Raw genomic sequence first — 7,862 nt, forward strand, 5'->3', positions numbered from 1 at the left:
GTGGACACATGTAATTTCATGTATTCAGACCGGCTTGGATCATTTGTTGGCACATAATTATGTTCCCCGCTACCTGAATGAAAACTTTATTTAGCAGATTGCAGAATGGGTACAATACAGTACGGCTCAATACACACAATTGTTAAGGGGACGCAGAGAAAGACGTTTGTCTTGTTTACATCAGGGTCCCCCATTTTCAATTCATAGTGACATTTATGACATACACAACATATGGCATAGGGACATACATGACATACAGGTTGTGGTGTCTCCATTAGGCCTGTAGGCGGAGCTCTAACCTAGAGCATGGGTTACACCGGGCTGGATGTGCCCCGGTGTGACACACCAGGTGGAGTGAATGACGGAGCAAGGTAGCTCTTGGTATGGACGTGAATAAAGACAGACGCTGGTACTAAAGTGTCCATTACTCATTCTTACTACGACATAACATATTGGCGACGACGATGTCGATGTTGAACCTAAGCCAACCGGCACCTTTTCTTCAAAACGGCGGAGAGCCAGCCATTCCATTCACGGCATGGATCCGCTCGTTCGAAAATTACCTACTAGCCATGTCCGAGAAGGAGCTACCTGACGCGCGCAAGCGTGCCCTGCTCGTCCATTGTTTGGGAGTGGAAGGACAAAGACTTTTCTATACAATGACGGTGGCAGATGATAAGTACGCCACAGCTTTAGCAGTTATTAGAAAGTTCTTTACACGGAAAGTTAATGTAGTGGTGGAGCGCTACCGTTTTCGTCAACGTAGCCAACGCAATGGCGAGAGCACGGACCAGTACGTTGCCTCCCTAAAAGAGCTAGCTACAACTTGTGAGTTCGGGGGGATGGAAGAGGAAATGATCCGGGACCAGCTGGTCGAAAAGACCAACTCAGCACGCATCAGGGAGCGATTACTACTGGAAGTTCCACTGACACTGACCAAGGCTGTAATGATCGCTGCTCAGATTGAAACTGCGGTGTCGGAGGCAAAAGTCATGCTTCAGGGACAGCCGGAGAGCACGGTAGAGGCGGTCCAGTTTTCACGCTCGCGACAGTACAAGTCACAGTGGGGTAATTTTAATGCGTCACCGCAACCCTTGCCTACACAGTCTATGCAGGGTAAGACATGTTACAGATGTGGCTCTCCTCAACACATCGCCAGCTTTGATGGATGCCCTGCTAGGGATGCACTGTGCAACACATGTAAAAAGAAGGGACATTTTTCAAAAGTGTGTCGGGGTTCTAACAGAGTGAGTGAGGTAACCGAGTCTGAGACTGTACCTGAAGTGACTGTATTGTGCATGGTAGATGGTGCACGTTCGGTTGAAAAGATAGTGTGTACAGTGCAGGTTAGCACAGATGAACGAGACGGTCAGGACATTGAGCTCATGCTAGATACAGGTTCAGCTGTGTCTATTTTGCCCAGAGCGAGTTACATGCAATTATTCCCTAATGCATCTCTTACAACACCAAAGCTAAGTCTAGTCAGCTACAGAGGTAATGCAATCCCTGTTCATGGATGCTTGAAGGCTAGTGTAGCTTTTGGTGACCGCTGCACTGACGCAGAAATGTACATTGTGCAGAATGGGTCTCCAGTGTTAGGGAGGGACCTGTTTACTGCGTTACAGATGCAGATACTAGACGGCAAGGTCACGTCAGCTCAGTACAACCAGACAAATTCAGTTGCGACCAGTGTTGAGAAAAATACACTTGGGTGTGCAAAGGCATTCACACATAGGGTGAAAATACGTCCAGAAGTCAGACCTGTACAACAACCACTTGTAGGTTGCCATTCTCAGTTAGAGCAGCTGTATCCCAGGAGATAAAGAGACTGGTAGAGCAGGACATAATCGAGCCTGTAGAGGCATCTGAATGGATCTCACCCATCGTTACTACAAAGAAAAACGCAGAATTACGCCTCTGTGTGGACCTGAGGGAGCCAAATAAGGCAGTAGTCATAGATGGGTTTCCACTACCCCACATGGAGGAACTGTTTACAGAATTGAGGGGCGCGACACTGTTTTCGACATTAGACCTTCAGAGTGCTTATCAACAGGTTACACTACACGAGGACAGCCGTAGCTTGACGACATTCATTACTCATGATGGACTGTTTCGCTTTAAGAGAGTGCCGTACGGACTGGCATCGGCACCCAGCTGTTTCCAACGGATGATGTCAATAATCCTTAAAGGTCTGTCGGGGGTCCAGTGCTATCTCGATGACATCATTGTCACAGGTACATCAGTGGAGGAGTACGACAGGAACCTGACGGCGGTGCTGCGACGCATAGACGACGCGGGGCTCAAGCTCAACTACTCCAAGTGTCACGTCAGGAAAACAGAGCTGACTTTCCTGGGGCACACAGTGTCAGCAAAAGGACTACAACCTGACGCATCTCACGCTGCTGCTGTGTCTGAGCTACCCCCACCTACAGATCTCATCAGGCTGAGGTAATTCCTGGGGCTCACAGTGTGGTATGCAAAATTCATCCCAGACTACGCCGTTGTCGTGGAGCCGCTGCGAGCGCTGCTCCGAGGGTCAGCAACATTCGACTGGACTCCTGAGGCTCAGCAGAGTTTTGAGGCAGTTAAAGGACTCATAGTTGATAGCCCTGCACTCTCACTCTTTGACCCTGAGCTGCCCACGGTCGTCACTACAGACGGATCGGACTACGGTCTGGGCGCAGTCCTCACCCAGATGCATCCGGACGCCTCAGAAAGGACTGTGGCGTTCGCCTCCCGCACGCTGTCCCAGGCAGAGAGAAAATATTCTACTGTGGAAAAAGAGGCGCTGGGCTGTGTGTGGGCAACGGAAAAGTGGAGGACATACCTGTGGGGAAGACACTTCACACTACGGACAGACCACAGTCCCCTGACCACACTGCTCTCTTCAAAAGGTCAAGGTAAAGCGGGCATGCGCGTGGCCAGGTGGTCCGCTAGGCTAATTCTGGTAGGCTCATTCTGCTATGACATTCAGTACAAGCCCGGCAGAGAAAACGTCACTGCGGACTGCCTGTCCCGTCTCCCACTACCCGGCTCAGAACCTAGCCAGGAGGAGGACGTGGAAGTGGTAGCCCTTGTCTCTAATCTCTCAGCTATCACGGCGGCGGAGTTCAAAGCTGCATGCACTGCCTGCCCGGTGCAACTGAAACTATGTGAGATACTCACCTCCAGATGGCCTAAATCCGAAAAGGATCTAGACCCGGACCTACGGATGTTCTTCAAACTACAGAACGAACTCTCTCTACACGAGGACTGTGTCGTGCGAGGCCCATATAGACTGCTCGTCCCAGAGAGTCTACAGCCCAAACTGATCTCCCTGGCTCACGGCACTCACCAGGGAATCGTGAGGACAAAACAGAGACTCAGAGAAGTATACTGGTGGCCTGGCATGGATGCCCAGGTTGAGTCAGCTATCAAAGCATGCAACACATGCCAGTCACATGACAAGTCAGTAGTCACACGCACCTCTCCACTGCAGCCTGTGCCCTATCCTACTGGGGCTTGGGAGAAACTGGCAATTGACGTGGTGGGGCCCTTTGATAAAGCGCCCCTGGACTGTCGCTTTGCAATCACACTAATAGACTACTACAGTAAGTGGCCTGAGATAGCTTTTGTGCCACAGGTTACATCACGGACTGTGACAATATTCTTATCTACAGTTTTCAGCAGAGAGGGCAATCCGAAAAGAGCTTGTCTCTGACAATGGCTCTCAGTTTGTGTCTCGGGAGTTTGAGTCGTTTCTCCAAGACAGGGGCATAGTGCACAGGAAGTCATCTGTGTATTATCCACGGGCAAATGGGGAAATAGAACGCTTTAACCGCAGTTTGAAAGACAGCTTGTAGACGGCCTCGCTGGAAGGCAAGCAATGGAAGGAGTTTACAACAGACTTCTTACAGGCCTACCGGTCTACTCCTCACTCTGCGACACAGCACTCACCAGCAGAACTGTTGCATGCTAAGCATATGCGCACCAAACTCCATGTGGCTGGATTTCAGATTCCACAAGCCACACCACACTCGTCGGAGGACATAGCCGCCAGAGTAGCCGTGCAACAGGACAGAAGCAAGGCGAACACGGATCAAAGGCGAGGGGCGAAGAGTGTGTCATTCCCATGTGGCTCATACGTTCGGGTTAAGAAACCTGGCATTCTTCCTAAGACTCAGTGCAAGTTCTCCAAGCCACTCAAGGTGGTGGGACAGAAAGGGCCGCACACCTACATGCTGGCTGATGGACACTGTTGGAATGCTTCCCATCTGGCACCGGTCTCTCTTTGGAGAGGAGAGGGGGACGGCGAGGGGTCGCCTTTGGACGGTGACATTACAGCAGGGCCACCTTCTGACACACACACAGAACATGTAAGACAGGCCAGGCCGAGACGAGCACCTGTGTGGACTCAGGACCTTGTGATGAGCCACTGAGAAAAGTGTTATGTAATATTGATATTAGTCATGCTGAAAGGTGAAAGAGTTAACGTGTCTGGTTAATTATAATTGTGGCAGACTTGAATGCAAGTAATGCATAGAATTGAAATATGTATACAAATGTTTATTCTGTTTTTTATAGGCAGGAATAAGAACGGTAGAGTAAATGTTCTTTTTACTGTTTAGCTTTAATGGACTCTATCTTAGTTATAACTTAAGAAAGGTAAGAGTAGCCTACACACTTTGAAATATTCTTTACTGTTTAGCCTTAATGGATTCTAAGTTACAGTTATAACCAGCCATGTAAGTGTTGTCTTATTGAGAAGGATATGTGGTGTCTCCATTAGGCCTGTAGGCGGAGCTCTAACCTAGAGCATGGGTTACACCGGGCTGGATGTGCCCCGGTGTGACACACCAGGTGGAGTGAATGACGAAGCAAGGTAGATCTTGGTATGGACGTGAATAAAGACAGACGCTGGTACTAAAGTGTCCATTACTCATTCTTACTACGACATAACAAGTACCTCACATTAAATATTTACAAAAGCAACCATTATATTCTACTGAACAAGTGGAACATTGTCTCACACAAAAGGCTCTTATGGACCCCCACGATAAACAGGCACGGCTACAAAACACCACCCATTTGGCCGTGCGTAACGACGAGGAGCTCAACAAAGGCCCAAACATTTTGGAAATAAACAAATGGGTGTCATTATGGCCAATTTATCTTCGTGCATGCTGTAATCTGTATATATATATATATATATATATATATATATATATATATATATATATATATATATATATATATATATATATCCCTTACTATTTCGTTTTTTTCAATTCAAATGAATCATCACTTGATCGTTAAGCCTTCAAAACAAAAACACTGACCGACTATACATTAAACATTACTTCTAACCAGCCCACCTACCCAACCTCCTCCAATGTACAGTTTATTCCCCCTCAAATGTATATACTCTCTTTTCAGACTCCTTTTGTATCACAAACACTACTGTATATTTGTAGATCTGGTATGTCATAACTGTATAGATGTAGCAGCCAGTACTGTCTATCTGTATGTCATGTATGTCATATATGTTATGATGAATTGAAAATGGGGGACCCTGATGTAAACAAGACGAAAGTCTTTCTCTGGTCTGCAACCCCTTAACAATTGTGTGTATTCTGCAATCTGTTAATACAATTTTCAATCAATCAATCAATCTGTGTGCTGCCTTGTTCCTCTTTATCTGTAGTCTTTCTACCGTTTGTTTCGTCTACTCTCACTTGTACCAAATATTAAGCTTGACTGAACATTGATTAATTATGCAGTGATATAGACCTAGTTATCAGAAAAGTAAACTATATCCAACATAGAAAGCTATAGTTATACTATACAATTCCAAGATACAATTAGAATGTACTCCTCTCATTCGTGATCCTAGTGCACCATCTACTGGGTGATAATAATAACACAGGGACATGGCTGATGGGCTATTGTTTCAACCATGGCCACAACACTTGGCAACATTTCAATGTTTAATCATTCAATTAATTATATGACAAATGTATGTCACAAATGTAACAGTACTGCATATATGTATGTCATAAATGTCATGATTAGTTTAGATTAGATGATTAGATTATTATTTGTATATCTGTATATTGAGTATGTCATAAATGTCATGAATTGAAAATGGGGGACCCTGATGTAAACAAGACGAAAGTCTTTCTCTGGTCTGCAATGAGATATAATCACGATTTTCACGTCAATAATATTTTTTCACGTCAAGTGGCTGGTGTGGGCTGGGTTGTTTAATGAAATGTCTACGTCCATCGAAAGCCATGGGTCTTTCTTAGTAGGCTACTACAATGATTTCATGAAGGCGTAAACTAATTTCCTTGCATCTAAATCATCCAGATTTTTATAAGCTCATATTTCCCTAATAACACTCATTGTTAAACAAACATAGTGCTGAACATATTTGCACTGCTATTTAGACTGCTTTACTCTAAGCTACATTTGAAAAAGAAACACATTACTTAATATCTTAATAGTATTTATCTATTTGTGACGTGAAATAAATCTCGGCCGGTACTAAGAGGTTAATTGACCATTACTTAATATTATTAAATCATTTTACCATTAACTACCCCATATATACATACTTTTTTTGTATGCCTGAATTTCCCCAAGGGGATGGAATATATTATCTTATGCTGTTTATTACCATATATATATGTGTGTGTGTGTGTGTGTGTGTGTGTGTGTGTGTGTGTGTGTGTGTGTGTGTGTGTGTGTGTGTGTGTGTATTCCCATCACATATATACCTATCCTCACCTGTCTGAACTTACCTGCACGTAGTTACTTTATCTACTGTATATCTGTACATATCTTACTCGTTATGCTGCTGGCCAGTATATTCATATACTGTCTCTATTTACAACTCAGTACGTGCATCTGATTAGCACTACACTCAGTAGTACTAATTTGTATATTAATGTGTACACACAGTTTAACCACCTGTACATATGCACTCTGGTTGGTTAATTTTGTTGTGCTGCATAATGACACAATAATCTAATCTAATATAAAGTAATCAATGGACACAGGTTAAATTAAAATCTGCCATCCTCACACACACTGAGGAGAGCTTCTGTCATGAGATGGTTCCATCTGCTCTGCATTGTACCTATTGCCATCACCTCTTCAAGAAACCTCTTTACCAGAGTCCTGTAGAAACACACTTTGGTGCGTGACACCATTTTTCAGTTGGTGCACAACTGAATAACTGATAAATGGCAACATACAAATGAATGTAAATCAATATAACACTTGACATGCCAAGTATAATGCCAGCAAATTGTTAGTGTGTATGTTACATAGCAACCTTGCGGTGCAGGCAGTCAGGATGCCTGGTCAGAGAAAACGCCCAGGACTTCAAGACCGACCTGCGCTTCCAGAGCTCTGCTGTCATGGCTCTTCAGGAGGCCAGTGAGGCTTACCTGGTCAATCTGTTTGAGGACACCAACCTGTGCGCCATCCGCCCACCTACACCGAACACGCCAAGAGGAAGACTATCACAGCCATGGATGTGGTCTATGCTCTGAAGAGACAGGGACGCACTCTGTACGGCTTCGGCGGCTAGACTTCTATAGTTCTATTCAACCAACTATCCTAACACCCAAAGGCTCTTTTCAGAGCCGCCCACTTAATCACTGAATGAGTCAATTATAGGTTGTTAAATTTTGCTACATTAATTTATTGTAATATGTAACTAATTCCAAAATTAAACTGAATTGTCTCAACACTTCGTAAACGTCAATCCAGTCTTGATAACCATTGTGTAGAACAGGGGTCAGCAACCTTTTTGACATGGAGTGCCTGTTTGAAATATAGTTGTAACTAGTGTGCCTCAACAATATTCCATGCAT

Source organism: Notolepis coatsorum (assembly GCF_963971535.1).
Source record: "Notolepis coatsorum genome assembly, chromosome: 14".
Lineage (NCBI taxonomy): Eukaryota > Metazoa > Chordata > Actinopteri > Aulopiformes > Paralepididae > Notolepis > Notolepis coatsorum.